Source organism: Lygodium microphyllum, chromosome 21 (assembly GCF_053477565.2).
Source record: "Lygodium microphyllum isolate KBCC chromosome 21, Lygodium_microphyllum_v1.1.10, whole genome shotgun sequence".
Lineage (NCBI taxonomy): Eukaryota > Viridiplantae > Streptophyta > Polypodiopsida > Schizaeales > Lygodiaceae > Lygodium > Lygodium microphyllum.
Genome location: NC_141155.1, coordinates 112,573,258 through 112,600,942, shown reverse-complemented (window position 1 = coordinate 112,600,942; position 27,685 = coordinate 112,573,258). Strand labels below are relative to the sequence as shown.

The 27,685-nt window shown below is 40.2% G+C and overlaps 1 protein-coding gene across 5 annotated transcripts in view; it reads right to left on the bottom strand.

Moving 5' to 3' along the window:
* LOC148018440 (uncharacterized) overlaps positions 1 to 27,685 on the bottom strand; it is a 48,610-nt gene that overhangs the window by 8,500 nt on the left and 12,425 nt on the right. The window contains exon 3 of one of the 5 annotated variants that reach the window (XM_087661927.1): positions 13,298 to 13,933. The exons of 3 other annotated variants lie outside the window; for them this stretch is intronic. The gene's annotated coding sequence lies outside the window, so the exon portion shown is untranslated. Of the gene's footprint in view, positions 1 to 13,297; positions 13,934 to 27,685 lie in introns of those variants that run through there. One more of the 5 variants, XM_087661928.1, reaches the window with a different exon arrangement.

Below are 27,685 nucleotides of genomic sequence, written 5' to 3'. Positions count from 1 at the left end.
CCAACCTGTCACCAACTAACCACCAAAACCTAGTTGGCATAACTTAACACAACTTTTTCCTTTAACACCCACTGCATCCTCAGGGTCCTTGGCCCGTTCCCATGAAATAATTGCCATGTGCATCATATGTGCTAAACAACCTTGCACATTTGATTGATAACTTAATCAAATGTTACTAGCAAGATTAAAGCATCTCAAAATTTCACGTCCCTGTAACAGTTACCCCCTGAGAGGCCTAAAGATCATACCATAGATCTTATTCCAAGGACTAGTCCGCCCAATAGGCCATTGTATAGGGTCAGTGCAGCACAGCAGAAAGAGATTATGATACAAGTTAATGAGCTTTTAGAGAAGGGACTAATTCAGCCCAGTAGTTCTCCGGTTTGCTCACCTGTGTTGCTAGCTCAAAAAAAGGACGACTCTTGGTGAATGTGTATTGACTACTACAAAGCCATGAATAAGAACACGATCAAGAATAGGTTTCCGATTCCGAGGATAGATGACATTCTTGATCAATTACAGGGAGCAAGAATGTTTAGCACAATAGATTTGAAAAGTGGGTACCATCAAATCAGAATCAGGCCAGAGAATATCCATAAGACTCCTTTTAGAACAACATTTGCTCTCTATGAATTTTTTGTCATGCTATTCGGATTGACCAATGCTCCTACCACGTTTAATAGGATGATGGATAGAATTTTCCACCCTTATCAAAGTTTCGTTGGCACATTCTTTGATGATATGATTATCTTTTCAAAGAATGAACAAAAGCATAGAAAACACATAGTTACAATCTTTAATGAGCTTTAGCATAACAGATTGCTCATTAATGGCAAGAAGAGTGAATTCTTTTTGAAAAAGATTCACTTGGGCATATAGTTTCTAAAGATTGTGTGAAGATGGATCCTGCAAAGATAGAAGCAATTGTCTCTTGGCCAGACTTGAAAACCATTCATGATGTCCATAGCTTCCTTGGCCTATGCTCTTACTACAGAAGATTTGTAAGATACTTTGCAGAGATTGTTTCTCCTTTACATGCGCTTGAAAAGAAGGATGTCAAATGGGAATGGACTAACAAAGAGAAATCAGCATTTACATGTTTGAAGGAAAAAATGACTACACATCCAGTACTTATTTTTCCAGATCTGTCTAAGCCATTTATAGTGTAGTGTGATGCATGTGGAAACAACATTGGTACTGTATTAATGCAGAACGGCCGAGTTGTGGCATACGAGAGCAGAGTACTCTCTGTCGTTGAAAGGACTTACCAAATTTATGAGAAAGAGTTATTGATTGTGATCCATGCGCTTTCTAGTTGGAAGCACTATTTGCTTGTTGGTGCTGATTTTGTAGTGCAAATGGATCATCAAACACTTAGATACTTTCTCACACAGGCTAAATTGTCAGAGAAACACATGCATTAGGCAATTCCTATCTATGTTTCATTTTCAGATAGTACATGTGGAAGGCAAGAAGAATGTAGTTGCAGATGCTTTATCTCGCAAACCACAAGTGTCAGTTGTTTCAATTTCTTATCACCATGAATTAGATGATATGAAAGAGCAATATGCTAATGATGAAGATTTCTCCGAAATCTATGAACACTTCATCAATGGCCAACATCATGATTATTATGTCTTCAAAGAAGGCTTTATCATGATGCATGGAAGACTATGTGTTACAAAACAACTAAGGCCAAAAGTTTTATTAGAAAGTCATTCTCCACTGTATGCAAGACATCGTGGTATAGATGCTACAGTCAAAGCAGTAGAGACTTTCTTCTATTGGCCAGCCTTGAGATCTAATGTTGATGCATATGTCAGATCTTGTCTTGTATGCCAAAAGGTCAAATTGGATAGACAGAAGGCACTAGGGTTATTGCAACCACTGCCTATTCCAAAAAGGCCATGGAAAAGTATTGCCGTGGATTTCATTTTTGATCTTCCAAGAACTTCTTTAGGGAATGATGGAATCTTAACTATCATTTGCAGATTCAGCAAATAGGCACATTTCATTCCTGTAAGGAAAAAGATTAAGTTAGAACACATGGTAAAGATATTTATGCATAATATCTTCAAGTACCATGGAATGCCACGGGCAATTGTCAGTGATAGAGATCCAAGAATGACTAGCTTTTTTAGGAAAGCATTGTTAGAAAACATAGGCACTACGCTGAAATTTTCATCTTCTTTCCATCCACAAACTGATGGACAGTCTGAAGAAGCAAATTCAACTGTTTTAGATCTACTGAAGTGTTATGTTTCAAATCATAAGACTTTTTGGGAACACTACTTGCCATTGGTTGAGTATGCATACAATAATACAGTGCACTCATCTACTAGCAAAGCACCTTTTGAGATTGTGGAAGATGGAAAGAAACTGCCTCCCATTTTGCAGACAAAAGATACCATTTTTGAAGCAGATCATTATGTAAAAGATTGGGAAGAAGCATATAAAAAGGTTAAGTATGCCTTAGAAAAGTCACAAGCTAAACAGAAAAGAGCTACTAATAGTCATCGTCGGAAACACTTGTTCAAAAAGGATGATTGGGTCTTATTGCGTTTTGAAAAGGCACGTTTGAGAAAATAGAAGGGCAAGGAACGTTTGTTTTCAAAGCTGAGTATGCATTACTATGGCCCTTTTCAAGTCTCAGAGAAGTTCAATGACGTGGCAAATAGGCTGAATTTGCTAGAGAATTGGAAAATTCATAATGCATTCCATGTGAGCCTATTGAGGCCTTTTATTGGTGAAGTGAAAGAAGATATGGTTCAAGATGAGTAGCCTGAAATAGAGGAATTAGATGAGATTCTAGTTCCTGAGCAGATCCTAGCACATAAGGATAGGAAAGTGAAAGGTAGAGTTATAAGAAGATTTTTGGTGAAGTTCAAGAACTATTCACCAATGGATGCCAAATGGATGGAAGAGGTTGAATTGGCAAATTCGCTTCAATTATTGCAACTTTATCGAGAAGCTTTCTTGCTGGAACCTACAATGACTTAAAATGCTTTTTGAAGCAATGTACATTCTCTATTGTACAACTGAATACTGCATCTTATCGAATAATGCACAATGTATGGTTTACACTTAGCATTAACATGTGTATCATTGAATGAAATCTCAATGCTTTGAAGTTGTATTTATTACACTTCAATTGAATGATTATACATGTTGTGACACTAATAGTTCAAGGATACATGCTATCGCCCTGTGTTGCATCCGGAAACATGTATATTAGAAAGGCTCTTAGTAACCATAGTTGGATAAAGGACGTGATCCTCCACCTATGTCAGACTTCAACTTACAATGGCACAAATGGTAGTGGGAAAACTCCTACCATTGCCTCGTGTCATCTGTTAGCAAGTGATACATGCAATGGCACTAATAACATGGAAAATCTTGTTATCGTCCTGTGTCATCCGTTAGCATGTGTGGCATGCAATCAAGGTCGCTTGCTTCTTTCAAGAGGGGGGTATGTCAGCAGGTGGTGATACTTTTTGCAATCGCTTTCCTTATTTACTTATATTAATATTTTATTTTTCTTTTCTTTAGTTGTTGCTGCTCTTTACCCTTAGAGTTCTTGAGGGGGAAGAGAAATCTTGCTACCCTCTGTCCTGTCACGGTGCGCGATTAGTTGTCGTCGCCTCTCAGAGCCAAATCTAATCACCTCCTCTCCCTCTACCAAGCTTCGAACGGCTGCAATTCAGCTTTCACCACCCTCCAACAGCCTTCTCCCTAGTTGCATGGGAAAGTTTTGCCAAGTGGCAGCCTTCCTAATGCATTTTCAGCCATTAAATTAATTTTTCAGAATTAATTAATTCTGAAAATTAATTTCAGCCCTTTTGACCCTGGCCAAAATTAAACATACCCATCTGTAATGAAATTGGCTAGGCCATTTGCAACTTGGAGTGGTTCTCAACCTATGTTGACCCTTAGACTAGCATTAATTAATTAATTAATGCTAGTTCCTAGTGTCACCATTGACACTTAATGGCCAAACAATTATCCTAGGGTCCAACTTGGCACCAACTGACCACCAAATCCCAGTTGGCATGACTTAACACAACTTTTATCTTTAACACCCACTACATCCTCGGGGTCCTTGGCCTGTTCCCATGAAATAATTGCCATGTGCATCACATGTACTAAACAACCTTGCACATTTGATTAATAACTTAATCAAATGTTACTAGCAAGATTAAAGCATCTCAAAATTTCACGTCCCCGTGAGACAAACCTCCCCCTTGAAAACCTTGCAATCGTCCTCGATTGCACTGCATTGGGCCAAAGCAAAAGTATATTGCACTAGAATTTCAATTTGATATGACAGTCATCACAACATTGGCCACTGTTGTCGAACCGTTGCATATGCGCAAATCTTATTGAAAATTTCCAGCCAACAAAACATTATAAAAAACTGAAAAACAGTCCAAAACTGTTGCTAGAAACCATTGGATGCATCCATAACTCATGTTTCTCAACCGTTCTAACTTCAAAACCACCATATAGCATATTCTCAGCATAAACCATGGCTGAAACTGTCAATGACATTCGTTTACATGTGGCTGTCCATGGAATCAATTGTAAACCATTAAAAACTGAGCATGACCTGATCATAAAATGGTCATGGACTGATATGAGAACTGATCACAAATGGCTGCAAATGTGACTCGAAACTGATCACAAGCTGATGGCAAAAAAAACTGATCAGAAACTCATGCAAAAACTGATGCAAAACTGATCCCAAAGTAATCATAAACGGGTCTCAAACTGATCAAAAACTGAGCTGAAACTAATCAGAAATTGATCTCAAAACTGAGGCAAAAACTCATGCCAAACTCGTCAAAAAAACTCATGCATAAGTATGGTCTTAGAGCCGCGGTGGCAACCATACTCATATACATGTATCTCACAGTGACTAGTACACTGAGTAGTGACCTCATGGCAGACATACTGTCAACACAGTATCTTGAATGCATGCTGAATACATCCGAGATCCACTACATACGAGACCTGCCCAAAACCGATGGAGTGGAACTGCTACCTCCCCCTTGAGCATCAGGCAATGCTCCGGACCCCCACTCTACTGAACCTGAGCAAGCCCGATCCAAAGTCGACTCTAACTGAAAGGCATCGAGATAAAGTTGCAATAACTGAGGATGGTCTGCCAAGTCATCCTCTTCCATCCATTTTGTATCCATTGGTGAATAGTTTTGAAACTTCACCAAATATCTTCTGGAAACTTTACCTCTGACCTTCCTTTCCTTATGTGCCAAAATCTACTCGGGTACCAAAATCTCATCTAGTTCCTCAACCTCTGGTTGAATTTCAGCAGATACATCTTCTGACACATCACCACGAAAAGATCTCAACAAACTGACATGAAAGGCATTGTGTATCCGCCAATGTGGAGGTAATTTCAGCCGATACGCAACATCGCTGATCTTTTCCAACACTTGAAAGGGCCCATAGTATCTCATGCTTAACTTCGGATACAACCTCTCTCTTCCCTTCATCTTTTTCAGCCTTGTCTTTTCGAAACGCAGCAATACATAATCGCCCTCTGCAAACTACACAGCACGTCTATGGCGATCAACTGCCCACTTTTGCTTGTCTTGTGATCTCTGAAGTGCATACTTTATCTTTGCATAGGCTGCATCCAAGCTTTTCACAAAGCAATCAGCCTCAAAGATCTTATCCTTAGTGTGCAAAATAGGTGGAACCTTCTTGCCACCCTCAACCACCTCAAATGGAGCCTTGCCAGTGGAACTATGCACCGTATTGTTGTATGCAAACTCAACCAATGGCAAATACTGCTCCCACTGTGTCTTGTGGCCTGAAACATAGCACATCAAAAGATCCAACACTGGAATTTGCTTCCTCAGATTGACCGTCTGTCTGCGGATGGAAGGATGATGAGAATTTTAGCGTGGTACCTATATTCTCAAACAACCCCTTTCAAAATAGACTATTCATCTAAGGGTCTCGATCACTGATGATCAACTCAGGCATACCATGATACTTGAAAATGTGCTGCATAAATAATCGTGCTATATGATCAGCCTTTATCTTCTTCCTCACAGGAATGAAATGGGCTTGTTTGCTAAACCTGCAGATAATAGTCCATATCCCATCATTCCCTGTAGGTGTCCTAGGAAGCTCAAAGATAAAGTCCATAGCAATGCTCTACCAAGGCCTATCTGGAATAGGCAAGGGCTGCAACAAGCCCAGCATCTTTTGCCTATCATGCTTTACCTTCTGACATATGATGCATGTCCTAACATACTGCTCTACATCATGCCTCAAAGCTGGCCAATAAAAGAAATGCTCCACTGCCTTGACTGTGGCATCAATACCTCTGTGTCTTGCATACGAAGAAGCATGACTTTCAATGATCACTCTAGGCCTCAACTACTTTGTGACACACAGTCGTCCATGCATCGTCAAAAATCCATCTCTTAGCATAAAATGCTCATGCCTTTGGCCATTGCAAAGCTGATCATAAACATTAGCAAAGTCCGAATCAGTAGCATATTGCTCTTTCATGGCATCCAACTCAGTGTAATAAACCATAGTGACTGCTGAAATTTGTGGCTTACATGACATCCATCAGCCACAACATTCTTTTTACCATCAATGTGTACAATCTAAAAATGAAACATAGAGAGAAAAATTGCCCATCTCATATGCTTCTCTGATAACTTTATTTGTGTCAAAAAGTACCTCAAAGTCTAATGGTCTGTCTGCACTGTAAAATCAACCCCCACAAATAATGTTTCCACGTAGACAGTGCATGAATTACAGCCAAGAGCTCTTTCTCATAAACCTGTAAATTCCTCTCTGCACCGTGGAGAATTCGGCTCTCATAAGCCACAACTCGGCCATCTTGCATAAGGACAGCCCCAATGCTGTTATCGCATGCATCACATTGAACCACAAATGACTTCCTTAGATCAGGCAACACAAGCACAGGATCTGCAGTCATCTTTTCCTTCAACTTTTCAAATGCTGAAATCTGTCATCTTTTCCTTCAACTTTTCAAATGCTGAAATTTCCACTGTTGTTCATCTAAATGGTACATCTTTCTTTTGCAAAGTATGCAATGGAGATACAATTTCAGCAAACCCACGTACATACTTCCTATAGTAAGAACATAAACCCAAGAAGCTGCAGATCTCATGAACATTCTTCAAAGCTAGCCATGAACGTATTGCTTCAACCTTAGTAGGGTCCATACGAATACCATCAGCCATACAATATGTCCCAAAAAGTGGATTTCATGCAAAAAGAATTCACTCTTCTTGTCATTGATAACCAGCCTATGCTTACATAGCTCGTTGAAAACAATGTCCAAGTGCTTTCTATGCTCCGTCTCATAGACAATCATGTCATCAAAGAAAATACCCACAAATGCTCTATGTGGCCGAAAGATGCGATCCATCATCCGATTAAAAGTGGCATGAGCATTCGTAAGTCCAAAAGGCATGACAAGAAATTCATATAACTCAAAAGATGTCCTGAAAGCTGTCTTAGGCACATCCTCCGGTCTACTGCGTATCTGATGATACCCACTTTTCAAATCTATACGGCTGAATATTGCTGCCCCCTGCAATCTATCCATAACATCATCAATCCGAGAGATCGGAAAGCGGTTCTTTATCGTGATCTTGTTCAGAGCACGATGGTCAATGCACATACGCCATGAACCATCCTTTTTCTGCACCAAAAGCACTGGAGAACAAAAAGGAGATGAGCTGGGCTGAATCAGCCCTTTTTCTAACAGCTCATTTACCTGACTCATAATCTCCTCCTGTTGGGCTGCACTGACTCTATAGGGTGGTTTATTAGGAGAGCTACTTCCAGGGATAAGGTCTATGCCATGATCTTCAGGTCTTTCAGGTGGTAGCTGCCTTGGAAGTGACTGAGAGAAGCAATCAGCATACATTTTCAGAAATGACATGCGATCCTTCTCTAATTTAGACATATTCCCAACATTCTCACTATCACCCTTATCCTTAGAAAAAACTAAATACGTTGAAAGATGATTTTTCATTACTTTAGAAATAGCAACTGCGGATACAACAGGGACAGATTCCCCTTTCAACTTTACATCGAGTGTGAATGTCTTTCCCTTATGTTGAATAGTGATCTCTTTTGCATATGAATCAATCACTGCATGCATACGGTGGCACCATGGCATACCAAGCAACACATCACAACCCTCAAGTGGAGCAATGTAAAACTCTTCGTTGTCCACAAATCCTTGTATGTGCAACCGATGCTTTCCAATGAGTGGTGTGACAGGTTCTACATGACCCTTACATGCCATTTCAACTTTCCCCATGGCTTCCATCTCATCCTCTTTGATGCCTAGACAGGCTGCCATGTTAGTAGAGATGAAGTTGGCTCGTGCGCCACTATCAAAGAAGATCAACGCATGCTGATCCCTAATTTTGCCCCATGCTCTGCACAACTCAGTAGAATCATCATTGGGCTGATCATTAACAACATCGGGCACCAATCCCACTAATGTTTTGGGCCTTTTACCCTTAGGATCTCCCTCATTTTCTGATTTTACGGCTTGCTGCCTATTGGGACAATTCTTGGCAATATGACCCTCTTGTTCACAAATAAAGCATTTATTTGCAGCCATCAATTCCCTACGTTGTGCCAATGTTTTCGAGCCCTTTCTTTGCTATTTTTGCCTCTTTTCAGGCTGGTTTTAAGATATGCCCCTTTTCTCAACCTTAAACAACTTTTTATTTGGCTTCTCCCCGCTCTCTTGGAAGCCCGAATCCTTTCCACGCAGCAAAACATCGGCTGTAGCAGCAGTCTCTATGAGCTGAGACATGCTAGACATGTTGGATTTTATGCAAAAATCCTTGATTCCTTTGGGCAACCCACGTACATATTTTTCCACTTGCTCATGAAAGGGTACTGTACGATAAGAAGTAACGGGCAGCAATGCATCCCAAAACTTCTTATTGTATTGCTCTAAATTTTTGCATTCCTTTGTGTCAAGCTTGTTCCAAGCTGTCAAGATGTCCACCTCAAATGTACTAGTCAACCAATTTGATGCAAACATTTGCTTGAATTGTACCCATGTTAACGGTGCTCTACCTTGCATCAAGAGCGTGGACCACCACTGCAATGCATTCCCCTTCAAGAAAGTGGCTGCCTTTCGAATCTTAGAGGATTCGGTGAAGTTTCCCCCTGAATAGGCTGCATCAAACTGCTAAATGAAGGTCAAAGCTTTTAGCCTATCTTGTGCACCACTAAAGGACTCAAACTTCACTACTTTTCCACCCTCATCATAGTCTTTTGCTTCCCCTTTGGGAGTCAAGTTGTCATACACTGGCTGCTACAAAAAGGGTACATTTGCTGTATTTACATCATGACCAAGCCCAAATGAAGCATTTGGATGACCAGCAGTCATTCCTTGAGCCCCATAAGCATTCGGGGGTGCAGATGCATTGCTAAACATTCCACTTTGTGCCCCAAGCATCAAGCCAATGCTACCATACATAGGGTTTTGCACATTTCCAGCCATACCCGAAAACAATGGGCCTTGCACACCATGCATTGGCTGCTGCATACCATAGGGATTTGTGCCATGCATTCCCATATGCGGCCCTTGGCCAACCATTTCATGAAAAATCGTGCTACCACCAAAGTATCCCGGCTGCCCCATCATAGCATGCATACCCGACTATCCAAAATCCATTGGATTGGCGCTTCTATAATGGCCTTGCATTTGCATTCCTTGCCCCATAGGTACCAACTATTTAGCTTCATTGACCTCTTTAGGAGCTTCAAGTGAAGGATTTGGCACTACCTTCGGTGCACCTTGCTGTCCCGAAGGTGTAGAAGTTGACTTATTCTTCTTGCCCTTGCTGTCCCTCTTCGGAGCATTCAAAAATCGGGTGAACTGACGATCCTTTGCCAATTCAGCAAAGGAATTTGCTATTGTCCTCATCCGATTTTTGAACTGGTCATCAAATTCCTCTTCACTTCACTGGTCATCTACCTCATGACAGCTCGAAGGCCCTGCATCTTGCCCAACAGTAACATTTTCAGCTTGTTGTCCATCATGAGAGCCTTTTCCAAGATTAGGCATTTGCATTTTCTTCATTTTTATGAGAATGTCCATACTGAGAGGCATCATCACTGCTTGATTCCATCTCACTGTATGAAGACATGTTGCTATAATTTCTCAGCTGAGCACAAAAATCAGCACTAGCACAAAGCTTTGGCTTGCAATCAAGTGCCTCGCGCTCACCAAATCAAGAGATTGAGTGATTATCTCGGCAATGGAACCATGAAACTAGCCTTCCTTCTCGGATAGGGTGGTTTAACCTGATTAAGCACTTAATTACAGCAATTAGCAAATGAACATAAACCGAAATACTCGCTTTACCTTCATAAACTTGGACAGTGGACACCCTGTTGGCCCCAAAACTGGCGCCCCTTTCAGTATTTCTTTAATTTCAATTGCTAATGGATAAATTACAAGCCAAGATTTCACAATCTCCTTGGCTGATTCAAAAGCCCCTTGCTATTCCAATAATCAGCAAAGCATTCGGACAAATTACCCCTTGATTTTCACCCAAGACTTGCTCTAATGGAACCCCAACTGGTCAAATACTGCCCCAAATTCACAATAGATGGACTGGCATCTGAAATCCTCACAATTCCACGAACTTCCGGTGCTGATTTCAGTGTATAATGCCTTTGACTGATGGCACGGGTCCCAAGGTGGCTGCTAAACCCTAATTACTGCTGTAATTTAGGGTTTACAGCAGTAAACTCTCTGTTGTCCACCAAATTCGGCTGTACTCTGCTACCAATGGCTGAGAATTGTTGAGAATGCTTGAGCATAGACTGGAGGAGATGAGAGAATGCTGTAGAAAGAGAGAAAATCAGCTGAAAATGTATCTTTTGATTCGTAACTCTGATGACAAATCTGATGGCACCAACAGCTTCAAAAGGGGGGTAAGACACCAACTCAACTCGCGAGCCCTCCTCTTCTACCGCCACCTCTCTTGAGGCGGAAGAGAAATCTTGCTGCCCCCTATCCTGTCACAGCGCACGATCAATCCTCGTCGCCTCTTGGAGCCAAATCTGATCACCTCCTCTCCCTCTACCAAGCTCCGAACGGCTGCAATTCAGCGTCCACCACCCTCCAACAGCCTTTTCCCTAGTTGTATGGGAAAGTTTTGCCAAGTGGCAGCCCTCCTAATGCATTTTCAGCCATTAAATTAATTTTTCAGAATTAATTAATTCTGAAAATTAATTTCAGCCCTTTTGACCCTGCCCAAAACTCAACATGCCCATCTGTAATGAAATTGGCTAGGCCATTTGCAACTTGGAGTGGTTCCCAACCTCTCTTGACCCTTAGACTAGCAATAATTAATTAATTAATTAATGCTAGTCCCTAGTATCACCACTGACACTCAATGGCCAAACTTGGGTCCAACTAACCAACCTGGCACCAACTAACCACCAAAACCCAGTTGGCATAACTTAACACAACTTTTGCCTTTAACACCCACCGCATCCTCGGGGTCCTTGGCCCATTCCCATGAAATAACTGCCATGTGCATCACATGTGCTAAACAACCTTGCACATTTGATTAATAACTTAATCAAATGTTACTAGCAAGATTAAAGCATCTCAAAATTTCACATCCCCGTGACACTTTTCATAGCCAAAAGCCATCCATGGATCACTTGCGCATCTTGGATTGCTTAGCTTATGTTTTAGTACAAGTGCAATGATGTAAGACGTTGAATGACAAGGGTATAAAAGGCATTTTTGTTAGGTTCATCAATGAAAGAAAGTATAAGTTATACCTTCAACAAAACATATCTTGTCAATCGTGATGTTGTATTTGTGGAAGATGCTATTCAACCTTTACTTTCATATACAAAAAAGAGAGATTTACGGTCACAAGATATGTGTATAGTCACATGCAATGCCAAATGTGAGAGTTTTCCAAACTACATAGGTTTCTCATTATGTCACACATCAATCTATATGTGATACCAATGTGAATGATGCACTTCTTGATGAGAGAATAGAGATTGAGCAGTCTAGGACTATACCAAAATGACTAGTGCTAACATAATGTGACAGTAAGTTGGACCACTGACTACTTGTACTCGTTCACACTCTCACATTGCCTATTGTGCATTAGATTGTTATGCATTGGTTGTTTCTAGTCTGTGTGATGAGGATGAGCGCGTGTCTTTTGAAGAGACATAAAACTCATAAAATTGGATAGCTACTATCCAATCTAAGTATGATGCTATTATCAAAAATAATAATTGGTTCTTATGTGATTCACCTCCTCACAAGAAGGCCATTGATACCACATGGGTTTACAAGTCAAAGTGCAAGCAAGATGATAGTGTTGATCGCTACAAAGCTAGACTCCTAGCAAAGGGTTATTCGCAAAAGGATATTAATTTTAATAAGACTTTGCTCCCACTTGCCATATAACAACTATTCTTAGCACATATGCATAAGCAGCTCATAATGGTTGGAACATACATCAGTTGGATATCAAAACTACATTTCTCAATGGTGATTTACATGAGTGTATGTTATTCAGCCATGTGATTTTGTACAAAAAGAGCAAGAAAACAAAGTATCAAATTGAGAAAGGCATTTTATGGCCTGAAACAAGCACCTCAAGCTTGGTATGAGAAGATAGATACATAATTGACTGCACATGGTTTTCAAAATAGTCCAAGTAAAAGCACATTATATGTCAAACATGAGGGTGATGTGCCTCTGATCATTGCAGTTTATGTCAATGACATGCTAATCACTAGCCCTAGTAAGACACACATTGCTAATTTTAAGGCTGCATCAAATTTAACTTTCGGCTGGCTGAGGCTAAGATTGGCCATTTTGTAGTAAGTGGATAGTTGCTAGAGTCTATGAGAGTAGATTCCGGCCAATCAAGAGCTGATCTAGAGCAGTAGCAACCAGCAGGAGACCCATCAGCAGTAGGCAACAGCATTCTGGACGCAATAGAAGCTGTAGGTGACAGCTATGTGGGGCTGGTGACAACATATCGAGGGCTCATAGCAGCAAGTGACAGCCATTAATGCTGTCCTAGATGAGGCCACAACAAATTCGAGACCAATTCCAATGACAAAAATCAGAAATTTCTCTCTACAATCATTTCTCAAATCTCTAATATTTTCCCCAACCATTCACAGCCATTGAAGGTGGAAAATAGAGACATTTACTATCAAAACCCTAATTTACAGCAGAAATTAGGGTGGTTGTAAATTAGGGTTTCCCAACCATCTTGAAGATTGTGCCCATTTATTAAGTACCCAATGATCAGATAAGCAATTGTGAATAAAGAATCTACAGCTGACCTAAAGAAGTTGCCAATTCCTGTTTAAATGGACTCACATGCAATAGTTTGATGACCAATTTGTGCCCAAATTACAGCCCAATCAAGGGGCAAACTGATTCTTGGTGCTGCTGGTCATTTGTGACATCCCTAGGTGTTACAATATGTAGGTGGTTTGCCAAGGTTAGACATTAATCTACTAACTCCTCCCACTGCATAAGCAATGTTAAGGCGAGTTGCAACCATAGTATACATCAAAGATCCACAAGTTAATACATAAGATATACCCTTTATAGCACTAACAAGGCATCATCCTTTGGGCAATCAACTTTGCTAAGCTTTGTATATGGTGGTAAAGGCACACCAAGAAGCTTAGCATCAACCATATTAAACCTATCAAGTACTTTACTAATGTACTTGTCTTGTGAGAAAAACAGCAAGTGCTGCCCTCTTATCTCTTTTATTGCACACGCCCAAAATATGTTCAACTGCCCCCAAATCTTTCATAGAGAAGGTTGAACTTAGTTGCCTTTTAAGAGCATTCAAAGTACTCTTACGCTTTCCTGCAATCAACATGTCATCCACATATAAGACCAACACAATAAGACTTCCATCATCAGCCTTTTTAATATACAAGCAATGATTTACAGGACTACATTTAAATTCATGGTTAAGCATGAAGTTATCAAACTTTTTGTACCATTGTCTAGGGCTTGTTTCAATCCATTTAAGTTGTGTTTCAGCTTACAAACCAAATGCTCTTTCCCTAGAATGGCAAAACCTTCTAGTTATTTCATGTACAGCTCTTCATCGAAGTCACCATGAAGAAAAGTAGTCTTCACATCCATCTGATCCAACTCTAAATCCAAGGATGCAATGAGAGCAAACAAAACATGAAGCACAATCATCTTCACCACTAGTGAAAAGTCCTCCTAGAAGCCTGTGTCTTTCTTGTGTATAGCCCCTAGTAACCAACCGTGTCTTCTACTTGGGCTTCCCATCAATACATTTCACTTTGTAACCACTTATTAGGGATAGCCTTCCTATCTTTGGGCAAAGGTACAAGCTCCCAAGTATTATTTGCATACAAAAACTTCATCTCTCCCTGCATAGCAAGCTCCCACTTTCTCTTGTTTTCACATGACTATGCCTCTCTAAATGTCAAAGGCTCATCCTCATCAATCAACAAAATGCAATCCAAGATGGTTGAAACCTTCTTGGTTTCCTTTTGATACGTGTAGACCTTCTTACCCAATGATCTGTATTGTCGGGCAATGGGCCTACATCCTTGGGTACCTGCACATCATCACCAGGTTGTTGATATTCAACATTTTTATGCTACTGTAACTTGTTTTCAACATGTTCTTCTTGCTGCCCTATTCCATTTTGTGCATTTATTTCCTGTCCATTAGCGTCTGGCTGTAGCACAATGGGTTGCTGCTTATTTTCGGTATCAAAAGAGATAGAATCTTCAACTAAGGGATGTTGCAGAGCTAGTTGTTCATACTAAAATTTGACCTCTTTTTTGTCAAGGTCACCTTGTGTAGCATGTTTCAGCAACTTTGCCTCATTAAATAGTACGTCTTGGCTGCGTACTATCTTCCTGCCTTGAGGAAGCCAAACTCTATAACCCATCTCTCCCTTATCTCCATATCCCATGAAGATACCCTTGATGGATTTCATGTCTAGTTTGGTACTCTGATCTACACATACATACACAAAGGCACCACAACCAAAAACACACAAATGGTCATATGAAGTAGATTTGCCAGACCAAACTTCTTTAAGAATGTCATTTTTCAATGCACAACTTGGAGAGCGATTGCATACATGACCTACAATTTTAAGAGCCTCTCCCCAGAACTACTACGAGAGATTAGTTGTGGATAGCATACATCCGCCTCTCTCACAAAGTGTGCGATTATACCTTTCAGCCACGCCATTCGATGTAGGATTACAAGGGGCTGTCAACTCCCTCTTAATGACATGCATCTCACAAAACGTTTTGAACTCATTACAAACATACTTACCCCCATTATCTATTCTTATAGCTTTTGACTTAAGTCCTTTCTATATGGTAACAAAAGCATGAAATCTTTTAAAAGTATCTAACACTTCCTTTTTGCTCTTTAACACATACACCCATGACTTTCTACTGAAATCATCAATGAAGGTGACAAAACAGAAGCATGAAATCTTTTAAAAGTATCCAACACTTCCTTTTTGCTCTTTAACACATACACCCATGACTTTCTACTGAAATCATCGATGAAGGTGACAAAGTACCATACACCCCCATATGAAATAACAAGCATACATCAAAGTGTAATAAATCAAGAGCATTGGACTTCTTAATGACACCATAGCAATAAGGAGACGTCACATATTTTCCATATATGCAATCATTACAAAATTTGAGACCAAAGCCTTTTACATGAAATCTATTATCTCCCTAAAGAGGAGAGATTCTGAAGGCCCTTTTGGCTCATATGGCCAAGTCTTTTGTGCCAAAGTTCCATCTGTGAATGAACTTCAGCCACAACCAAGAACTTGCTAGGTAATGCCTTACAATGCAAATAATACAAAGTCCCCTTTTTGCTACCTTTAACAATCAATATAGAGCCCTTGTGGATCTTCCAAGATCCACCACCAAGTAGACTTTTCTTTATGCCAAGTATATATCTAACATCCTGTAAAATCTGCTCTTGGCTATTTTCAAGAACCAAATGAATGGTACCTACACCCTCCGTCTCACATCCATAGTTGTTGCCCGAGTAAAACCTTGCCTGGGCAACCTGCAATGTATTCAAAAAATAACTCCAAGGAGAGAGTGATACGAAAAGAGGCACCGTTGTCCACTATCCATGATTGGGACAATCCATATGAGCTGAAAGTAAGGCATCAATTACTTCCTTTTTGGTGATGTGCATATCACCTGTTGCTGCCATAATGTCTACATTGCATGAGGCTACAACAAGTATCTCTCCAATGTCAAAGAGCTCTTCAATGACCACACTAGATGCAATATTTGTCTTTGCAACTTCTTTTGAGGCAAAGTTGTCATCATCTTTCTTGGCATCCTTATTTTTATTTTCCTATTGTTTCTTTCTTTCTTTCTTGCTCTTTCTTGTAATGTCAGCACTCCAGTTTTTTATGTCCTTTACGTCCACACTAATAGCAAGTAACATCCTATTGTTTGCCCTTGCTTTTACTTCCTACTTTTGCCTTTATTTGCTCTGACCTGCCTCTAAGATGATAGGCTGAACCACTATTTTCTCCACTGGACTTTCTTCTAATCCCTTGATTGAGAATAGAGCCCCTAACACCATCATAGGTTACAGCAGTGTTGTTGCTAATTGAAACAACTAAAGCCTCCCAACTATCAGGTAAAGTCATCAGCAAGAAAATAGCTTCAATTTATCATTGAAGACCTACAAACCAAAATCTTGCCAAACTGACTCAAAATCCCTATGAAAGCACTCAAATACTCAGATACTGGCTTAGACTCATCCAACTCCATGTTCACAAGCTTGCGCATGAGATGCACTTGATTTACTGGAGGTTGTATTTTTATAAGTATCCATTAACTTTTTCCATACAGCATAAGTAGTATCAAAAAGCTTAATGTATGTAAGTACGTCATCAGATATAACCATTTTAATGTATGTAATGGCCTTCTTGTTGAGTCTAACCCAATCCTCATCTGCCATAGCTACAAGCCTAGTTTCCAAGAGAGTATCGTCACAGTCCTTGAGAAAGAGTTTGCCTTCCATCCTGCCCTTCCATAGATCAAAGCCAGTGCCATCAAACCTCTTGATTTCAAGGAGGGATTTAGTGTCACTACTGCTAGAAGCATTAGTGGCCACTTGTCAGCAAAGTACCAAGTATCAATGCTGTAATTTATGACAGCAAACAACAAGCTGAATATTCAGCTGATTTCAGCCCAAAAGTTCAGGAAATAAGAGCAAGATTTAGTATCATTGTATTACAAACAGTGCCCAAATACAAGTACAGCAGTAGAGGAAATAACTTTCAGTAATATAACTGAAATTTCAGCATGCATTGCATGCATACATCACTGCCAGGTGACTCCCACTTTAGCAATGTCACCAAAAAGTACATCTCCAAATGTGCACCAATGTCAATAAATTCAGCTTAGCTGAATAAAATTTCACTGATACATGAAAAGCCCCAAATTTTTCAGATCCAATGTGCACTATGTTTGCAATTTCTAGGTCAAATGTCACTGTTACGCATGAACTCCATCAAATCTGAGAAAAGCCCCAAATTTCAGGCATGAAATTGCTGAAAAATCTTACCTCTGCTTCATGCATGAACCAGGGCTTATATAAATGTGCCGAGTCACATAAGAATGTCAAACAAACTATCAACTGACTGTCGTGACCTATCGTGAGTTGTCGCCTGTGTCCCACTGGTCAAAATTGACTGCCGCCTGATCACATAAGCTATCGCCTCGTCAGAGAGCTATTGCCTGCACTCATGCTGCTGACCTGGGAACTATCGCCTGTGACCAGAGAACTATCACCTGCACTTGCCTGGTCAAAACTGACTAAAAAGGCTGTTGCCTACATAGATTTAGGGTTTCTGACCTATCTCGCCTGTTTGTCTAGTACAAACCTGGCCTGAATTAACATTTATTCGTGTGGACAAGTTGAAGTTGACATGCACAGACTTCAAGAAGCGCGCACACCTTAGCCATAGCTCTAATATCAGTTTCAAGGGAAGAGCACGCAATGGGAGTGTGAGTCAAAAGTGGAGGAGCAGTGTTGAGAGTGAGAGAGATTGAATGCCAAGATGAGTGTACCAGATTATATTGGTACACAAAAAATAAAGTGTATTTATATGTTAGGGTACAAATAAGGGTGTGTTCACACCCATATAACTTTACACAGAGACGAAGGGACTTTACATCCAACACAAAACCCCCACTTTTTGGTTGGTTCCTTATCTATAAATAGAGATTGTGCTAGGTCACTTGTATCCCACTCTATCCCCCAATTCATCATCACATGGCAGCTAGCTCCTCCTCCTCTTGTTGCTGCCCACTCATTCCTCATAACCCCCAAGCTCCAACTACTGCCATGGACATCCTTTGTCTACCCTTCCATCCCCATGGGCTGCATTCGTCTCCAACCAACCATCACCAACCCTTTCAGCCCCTATCATCATCACCATTAACCCCTACTTTTGCTATTCAATTGCTGCCTAACTAATGGTCATCATCAGCAACGAGCAACAAGTCATTTTTGTGTTTTCAGCACTTCTCTTCATTGGCCTTTCCTCTAACTAGTAGTTACTGCACTCAAGATCCATCTCTGATGGACAACACAAATTAAAACCTCCCTTGACCCACTCCCACGAGAGCCACTACTTGTTGGACAGCTCTCCCCTTTAACATTCTATACATTTCCATTCATTTATTCATTCATGATTTTATTATCTTCATTTCGCATTTTTGTGTTTTTGAGTTAGTGTTTGAGTTCACTTCACTATGTTTCAATTGTGATCGTACACTGTGTTTTCTTTTGCAAACCCTAGCATATCTCCACAAACTCCTCAATTTTGTATGATCACCCAACCAAGTCCACAAGAAGGTTACTTTCTCTCCTATATCTTGTTTAGAGGGGGCTGTGGTTTCTTCTTCTTCAAAGGGGCAATCAAGGGTGGCAAGACCCCTAAATATTGAAGGCAAAAAAGGGCAACTCTCCATCCTCAAATAAACCCCAATCTTTGAAACCCACTTGGCAAAACATTCTTAAAAAGAACAAATATTGTTCTCACTACCAACTCACTGGTCACATGGACGAGTGTCATTTCAAGGCCCAAAGTGACCCTCCTAAACCTCTCTAAAATCCTTTTCAAACCTTAAGCACAACCATGAGTAGCCAAGTTTATATCCTTAAGCAACCAAGAGGGGTCTTGCTCCCGCACCTTATCACAACCTATCTACATCGTCTAGTGCCCACATGATCCACTAGAGACCTATTACCATGTGGCTTGTGAACCAAACCCCTCAACTACTACCTTCTTCCACCTTCAACATCATCATGGTGAGAGGGGATGCTTTCTATCAATATACGTTGTGGTTTTGGCTTGTCTTTTTTAGCTTCAGCATCAATATCCTTTTTTCATTTGTACCTACATTATCTTTGCATACTTACTGTTAAAAAAGGATTGCCTACGCCATTGATTGGGCAATTAAATGTCCAGTGCTAGTATTGTGGGACTAGGCATTGATTAATAAATAAATGCTAGTCCATGGCCAATTAAATGTCCCATGGAGGTTAGCACATGAATTGTGATATAGGCACTAGCCAATTATTGGGCAAGGTCAAATGATTAATTAATTAATTTTCAAATATTAACTTCTGATAATTAATTAATTAAATCTGAAAATTATAGTTATAGCGTTGCCAAGTGGCAAAACAAGCTGCCACTTGTTGTCAAAATTATCCATGCAAGCTAAGAGAAGGTTGTTTTGGGGGCTGGTTGAGGGTCATTCCAGCATTCAAAGGCTGAGGGAGGAAGGAGCTGCCACCAAATGAGCTCTAAAAGAGGTGATAGCTAACTGCACAGTGCGATAGGACAAGGGCAATAGGTTTCCATGTCCACCTTAGTGAGAGGCGGCAAAAGAAGAGGAGCGCTCATTAGTCGCACTCGGATTTTAACCCCTTTTCGAAGGTGTTAATGCCAACAAATTTGTCATCAAAGCTACCATTCAAAACGTACTCCTTTTAGCTAATTTTCTCTCTCATCCTCTGACATTCACTCCATGATTCTCAGCATATTCCAGCCATTAGTGAAACGCAATTAAAGAAATTGTTGCCCAAACCCTAATTTGCAGGAGCCATTAGGATTTCCATAGCCACGTTCAGATCCATGCTAAATTACTAAAGACCCAAATACTCAATATAGTGGCTAAAGGCATTAATTTTCATAGGGTAATCTAAGGGGTAGCCCATTCTCAAACTATTGTGGACCACGTGTGAGAGATTGAAGACCAAATCTAAGCTCGGATTGTTGTACAATCAAGGGCCAAATTATGCCCAAGCAGTGCTGGTTAATTATGACAGCCATTTGTGTTGAAGATTGAAGGAGATCAGCCTATATTTCAATGTACTTCAATCTTATAGCAATACAAGATAAAGAAATAATGCAAGGGGTGCTAGTCGTTGGGGCCAATCCGGTATTCGCTATCCAAGATAAAGTGGTAAGCTATGTATTTCCAAATTTGTATATTTAATGCTTGCTGTAATTGAGTTAAATAAGGTAAAGCAGGACAGCCAGGGCAAGAAGAATATGTCCTCCTCTGAAGCTTTGGGACAGCAAGAAGCTCCCAAAGAACAGCCAATGCAGCCTGAAGATGCACCTAAAGCTAGTAATGAGCAAAAGCAACTAGTGCTAGCGGGGCAAGACATGCAAATGCAAAGCCATCTTGGTAGTGCCAATCCAATGGATTTTGGACAGCAAGGCATGCATACAAATACGGGGCACCCATGATACTTTGGTGGTACAATATCCCATGCTATGGTTGGTCAAGGACCACATATGGGGATATATGGTACAAACTGGTATGGTATATAGCAACCAATGCATGGAATGCAAGGCCCAATGTATCCAGGTATGGCTAGTGGTATGCAAAACCCCATGTATGGTAGCATTGGCATCATGCCTACACACAAAGTGGCATGTATGGTAATGCATCTACACCCCCTGTATGTATGGGACTCAAGGAATGAATGCTGGTCATGGAAATGTTTCAATGATATCCATGAGAGCGAAGCGACTCATCCATCCGCTAGAACCAAGACTGTGAATCGTGATGCTTGCTCCAGCCCATAAAGAGTTGTCCACAAACGAAAGACCTTGTCTTTACGGTCTGCAAAAGGAAATCCAAGAGCCTACTCCACATAGACTTCTTCCTCCAAGTAACTGTTTAAAAAGACACTTTTCATATCCATTTGATAAAGTGAAAAACCATAATGAGTAGCTAGTGCAAGTGATAGACAGAATAATGTCAACCTCACAGTGGATGCAAAAGTCCCTTCATAGTCGATCATTACAACAAGCCTAGTATTTGTCCAAATTTCCATGACTTTCTTGTGACAAGGATGATCCACCAAGGTCAAAGTCCCATTTCAAACAGTACTCTCAAGCTCCTTTTCCATGGCCTCACATCGCTAGGGATGCTGAAGAGCCTACTGTCAACTTTCTAGCTCGAAATGCACTATATAATCTACGTAAAGACAAATGCAAATGAAGCCTGAGATACAAGCCAGGTAGATCTTCTAGGGCTTTCTAGAGTGGAATCCAGTGGGTCTTAGGAGCATCCCCGAATCCTGCATGGTCTACTAGTACCACCGAGGTAACGGATCTCACAGACAGCACTATCTCCAATGGAGTATCCTAAAAGATCAACTCGTTTTCCGGTACAGAAGACTACACAATATCCCTCTCATCTAAAACAACATCTCTCTAAACAATCACCTTGTTCATCCTAGGATCGAACAAGCAATAGGCCTTCACCTAAGTGAAATATTCAACAAAATCCAAGAAATCAGCTCAAGAAGTGAGCTTTCCTCTCTAATCATCAAGAGTGTGCGTATATGCACAATATCTAAAAACTCTATAGTGACTGACTACAAGCCTAGAGCCAAAAAAATGTCTTTTACATAGGTCTTCTGAGAGACCATCGCAATCAGGCACCGGTTGAGGATGTACACTACAGTGTTAACAACCTCGGCCCAAAGGCACTCACAGAGCTTTGCTATGAACAACATAGAGCATGCCCGATTCCTACACTCTATAACTCCATTCTAAGAAGGGGAGTTGGAAGAGTTGAGCTAGCAAGAAATGTTGTGCTCCTTTGCAAACTTGATGAGCTTGTGGAGGTAAACACACCACCATTGTCATCCTCATACATCCTATCTACCGACTTGTCTAATAATGCATCAAATGCACCCATGTTGAGAAGTAGGTGAAGTCGTTAAATTTATACTTCACAAATTACACCCACATGTACCTCAAGAAATAAAGTACTATCAAAAAGAAGTACAATGCACCATTCAAGGCAGTGGTGGATGTCAAACCACAAAGATTCAACATGGATCAATCTCAAGGGCACCTCAGCTCTATGTATGGTCTACTGAGGGAATGAAGTGAGGTATTGTGCAGAATTGCAATCTGCAGATCTCTAAATTCACTATTCTTACTGTCTAGATCTCTGAATTCATTGTTCTTACTGTCCAGCATGTCCAAAACAACATCCCTTTCAGTCTGGAATCATTCCAGCATTAAAACAGTCCCACAAACAGCACTAAATCAGAGCTGAAAAACCCTTCGATGGAATCAGCCCATCATGCAGAGCATTTCCTCTGAGAATAGAGAGAGAGTTGACTAGAGGGAGCAAGCTCTACCTCCATACATGAGTCAGAGTCGAGGAAGTACTCTCCATAGCTGTTGAAACTACAACAATTTGCCCTCAGCTCCTCAAAACTTCATTCTCAGATCTGTCCTTATGCCTATTACGTTTTTTTTTTAATGCTCTCTCTCTCTTTTGGGAATTTGTGCCACATGGCATACATGTAACAATTTTCCCGTTTAAACCTTCCGGTCTAAAATTGTCCATGTTCGGTGCAAAATTTAACCTCGGCACAGACCAGAGAATTAATCCTCGTGCAAAAACAAAGATAATGACGCAAACAGATTCTAGGATCTAAAAATAGTAACTCTTTAAATTTTAGGGATGGTGACTCCTGCATTTCTCGAGTTGTTTTGAGCAACTTTTATCATTGCAACCATATCAAAAAATGTAATGTGGCTTGGTTACGGTGACTTTTATTCCGTGAGCATGTATCTTCTATCTTGGCCAAGCTCATTGTCCTGCACCATCTCTAGTGGCTAAGCAAATAGTCCCAAACCACTGGCATTCTATTCTTCAATGCCCATTCAATATGGAACCGGTCCTAAGGCTCAAACAAACCATTAGTCCAATTTGTCCCAATGGCTGCCTCTTCTAGCCATACAAAGATCCCGGCTTAATCCAAGAGACCTCTAGGGGTAAAAAACAATAGCAACTAAAGAAATAAAGAAAAATAAATTTTAAATGAGTAAATAAGGAAAGCAACTGCAAAAAGTATCACCACCCGATGACAATGTGTCATACTCTAACGGATCCTAAAATGCAGCAACCAGCCTCCGAAGGTGTTTAGTAGCAGTAGACGCAGCAGTAGAATGTCAAATCAATGACAAACAGACAACTGGATGTAGAAAACCAGCAAAAGCATGCAGCAATGATGATGTGGCAGCTGTATAAATCGCTCTAGCAGCAAAACGCAGATCTGCAGCAGCAATCAAAACAAGCTGGGCAACGATTTTGAGTAGAGAAGGATATGAGATGGATAATAGGCCTAAGGTATGGATATGGCAAAGGCCTTAAGGTAGGTTCAACTCCTACTATCCATTCATAATAAAACAGGACTAAAGAAGGACTCTACTCTAATGAAGCTAGTCATAGCTCACCATGGCTCTGATACCATGTTGGGAAACAAGGATCTAGAGCTATGCTAGCTATGGCGGATGAAGATTATAAACATAAAACATAATTGATATAAAGAATTATAACTCAAATGAATTAGGTTCCAAGATAGATTAGCTTGGACTCATAAACACAATCTTGAGTAACTCAAACTGAAAAGTACCACTGCAAAAGGTGTGTGGACAGCAGAGATATGCACCTACAAACTACAAAAACAAGATTGAGGCTGGATGGAGGGCAGCATGCCTATATATAGAAGAAAGTTTGGAATCCCCAAACAAGGTTTGTGCTCACAGGAGACAAACACTCTCTAGGGACACATTTCTTTTTAATAAAGAGGTTTAATTCATTAATTAAGCATGTTTTGGAGCTATTTTAAAGAAGCTAATGTAATTTTAGCTCAACACTATGTACTCGATATAGCAGCTGAAAACATTAATTTGCAGCTGATCCAAGGAGTAGCCCATTCTCAAATCAGTATGGCCCACATGTTAAGAGGGTTAAGACTCAATCTAAGCCCGAATTGTTGTACAATCAAGGGCCAAGTTGTGCACCCAAGCAATGCCGGTTATTTATGACAGCCATGTTATTGAAAATTGAAGGAGATCATTGTATATCTTAGTGTACTTCAAACTTATATCAATACAAGATAAAGAAATACCACATGGGGTGCCAATTGTTGGGGCCAATTGACAGTTGTCCAAGATTAAGTGGTAAAGTGTGTAATTCCAGATTTGTATATTTGATGCTTGCTTGCTTGCAGTAATTTGAGGTAAATCATGTTATCACTACCCTTGCCAAGAAGTAAGGCTGGTTTCATCCACTATATACATTTGTATAGCACTGTGTTTTGTGATGCTTGGATGCTGAAAGACCCTGTCAGACAACCTTCCACCGAAAACCCCTACATATGTGATAATATGCATCCCTTTTGCTTCCTCAAGAGAAATTAGTGGGCTTCAATAACTTACTCTTGACACCAAGCAATTATCCCAAGCACAACTGTCGAGCTAAAAAACGCACTACAAACTAATTAGCTATTAATTACAACACCAAAACTCAAACTAGCAAACTTTCATTAAAAAGAAAATGCTTTCGTAGAGAATGTCTATGTCCCATAAGCCAAACCCTAATTTGGGAGGACCAAATTCCAATCCATCTACAAATAGACAAACTGCCCATCAATCAGCTTTAATCCTATTTTGCATATTGTTGGCACCTATTTCCACTGTCCACACTTCGTTTGCAAAGGATATCTCAGTTTGAGCTGCTATCTATTGCTGATCTACCTGCCATCCAGCTCTCTCCACTTGTTGGCGACAGTTCTCAGCCTGTGTACATCAGTTAGTTGGCTGCATTTATTGCTGCATATCATCTATCAGCCTATGTTTGACCTAGATTTGCTACGGCCTAGTGCTGATGTCATCTTCCACTACTGCGTTTACAGTCCAACGTGGTCATACAACCTACTAGCATCATGACTCACCTGTAGAGCTGTGTTTTGCTGCAGCAACTCCCATCTGGTCATTCCGGACTATTTCTCACTCTTCAATTGTCCGTCTAACCTCACACTGCTGCATTTGCTGCTGCCAGTCTTGAGACTGACTACTGCATTTTAGGATCTGTCAGAATACGACACACTTCCAGCTCATACTCTCTACCCCAGTCCTAGAGACATGGGAGTTCGGGGGTCACTATTCACTTTGCATGCATAGTGTGTTTGTTGCATTGAGCATCGTATATATTCCACATGCATTCATTGGCTTATTTTGTGTTCATTGTCTTTGAGTTACCCTAACCCTAATTGTGTTCTTTATCGGTCTATGTTTTGTCATACAATTGTGTTTGTTATCTGTAGATGAGTATTTATTTACATGGTATCCAAGTACTCAAAGAAGAGACCTAGGCTTTTGATCAAAGACCTCGTCATCAAAAACACGTTCATAGAGGGAAGATAACTTTGAACACTTCTACACCACTTTAGTCTCCCAAACCCTCCATGTAGAAACCTGAGCAAGAGTAGGCCTTACAGCTTGCTCCACAAGGATCCGATACAAGTGGAGAGACATCTGACTACCATGGAGTCCATACGAGATTACACAAGTTGAGTACGATCTTATCCTTATGCATCGGGCTTAACAACTATTGGAAGGTAAACCTCTTTTATCCCCTTTAGATTCGGTGCATAGATATGCTGATTTTGTAAGAAGGATGGACAATCTATGTGGAACGTCCATTCGACTAGAGAAACCAACACAGAGTACAAGCCTCTTTTCTCTACCCCTTAATTTACTCCAATGTCATGTGTGCCTATTTAAACTTCATCTTTTGTGGTTCCTACTTCTATGCAAGATTTCGATGATAATCAAGAGAAAGAAGGTATTGTTAAATCAATTCAAAATAGTGTAAGTCCTAAAGAGAAGCCATATCTTTATGTAAACACAAGAAGAGGTAATTACAATAAAAAATTTGTTTTGTAAGTTTCCCTTTTCCTTTTCTTCTAGTATTGTTTCTCAAGGTCGATTTGAAGTTGGTGAAACATCTCATTCTTCATTTCCGCCTTCATCCACCTTTCAATTTCAAAGATTAAATTTAGAAAATCAATTTAATGAATTCACTTCCACATCATCATCTGGAGGGACCAACAAATCGATGAATTTGGAGCATAGTCATGGGAGATCTTGGTCATTTTGATATTCTACTACGAATACCTTGGCATAGAAGAATAGATCCATCCATCGATCGGAATCAAAATAAGTTTAGATTTTCTTTCAAGGGAAAAAATATATCTTTTGATATGAGAGTGGAAGGAAACTCTATTTCCATCTTATCCCATATACAAATTTGTAAAGCGATGAAAAAGTCTATTTCCTCGTACTTCATTTTTGTCAAAGACTCTCACAAAGAGTCTCGAATTGAAGAGTCCATCTCAAACGTGAACAAGAACCGAATGAGGTTCTTAAAGAAATATGAAGATTATTTTGCAGACACTTTACCTAACGAGTTACCATCAAAGAGGCCAAAAGATCATCACATTGATCTCGTTCCTAGGAGCTTACCTCCAAATAGGCCACCCTATCGTGTGAGTCCAACACAACAAGAGGAGATTATGAAGCAAATAAATGAGCCCTTGGAGAAGGGTCTAATAAGATCCAATTGCCTATCTTTTTGCTCTCCAGTCCTCTTAGTGCAGAAGAAAGCTGCATCTTGGCGCATATGTGTGGACTACATGGCCCTTCCCAAAATTACAATTCGGAATAGGTTTCCCATTCCAAGAATTGATCAGATCTTCGATAGATTTGATAGATCCAAAGTATTCACCAGATTGACTTGAAGAGTGGATATCATTAGATAAGGATTGCTCCTCAAGATATTCATAAAACAACATTCACGATAACTTTTGGTTTGTATGAGTTTCTTGTGCTACGATTTGGTCGCACCAATACTCTTGCAATCTTTAATAGAATGATGAAAAGAATATTTAGAGCACATCTGAAGTTTATAAGTACTTTCTTTGATGATATTTTGATTCATTCAAAAGATGAAGAAGAGCATAAGCAACACTTGAAAATAATGTTTCAACAACTCTACAAACACAAACTTTATACGAATGGCAAAAAGAGTTCCGAAAAAAATCAAAGCTACTGTAGAATGGCTAGAATTGACTAGTGTTCATGATGTTCGAAGTTTCTTGGGATTATACTCTTATTACACGAGATTCATTAAATGGTTTGCAGTTGTTACTAAACCATCGTAT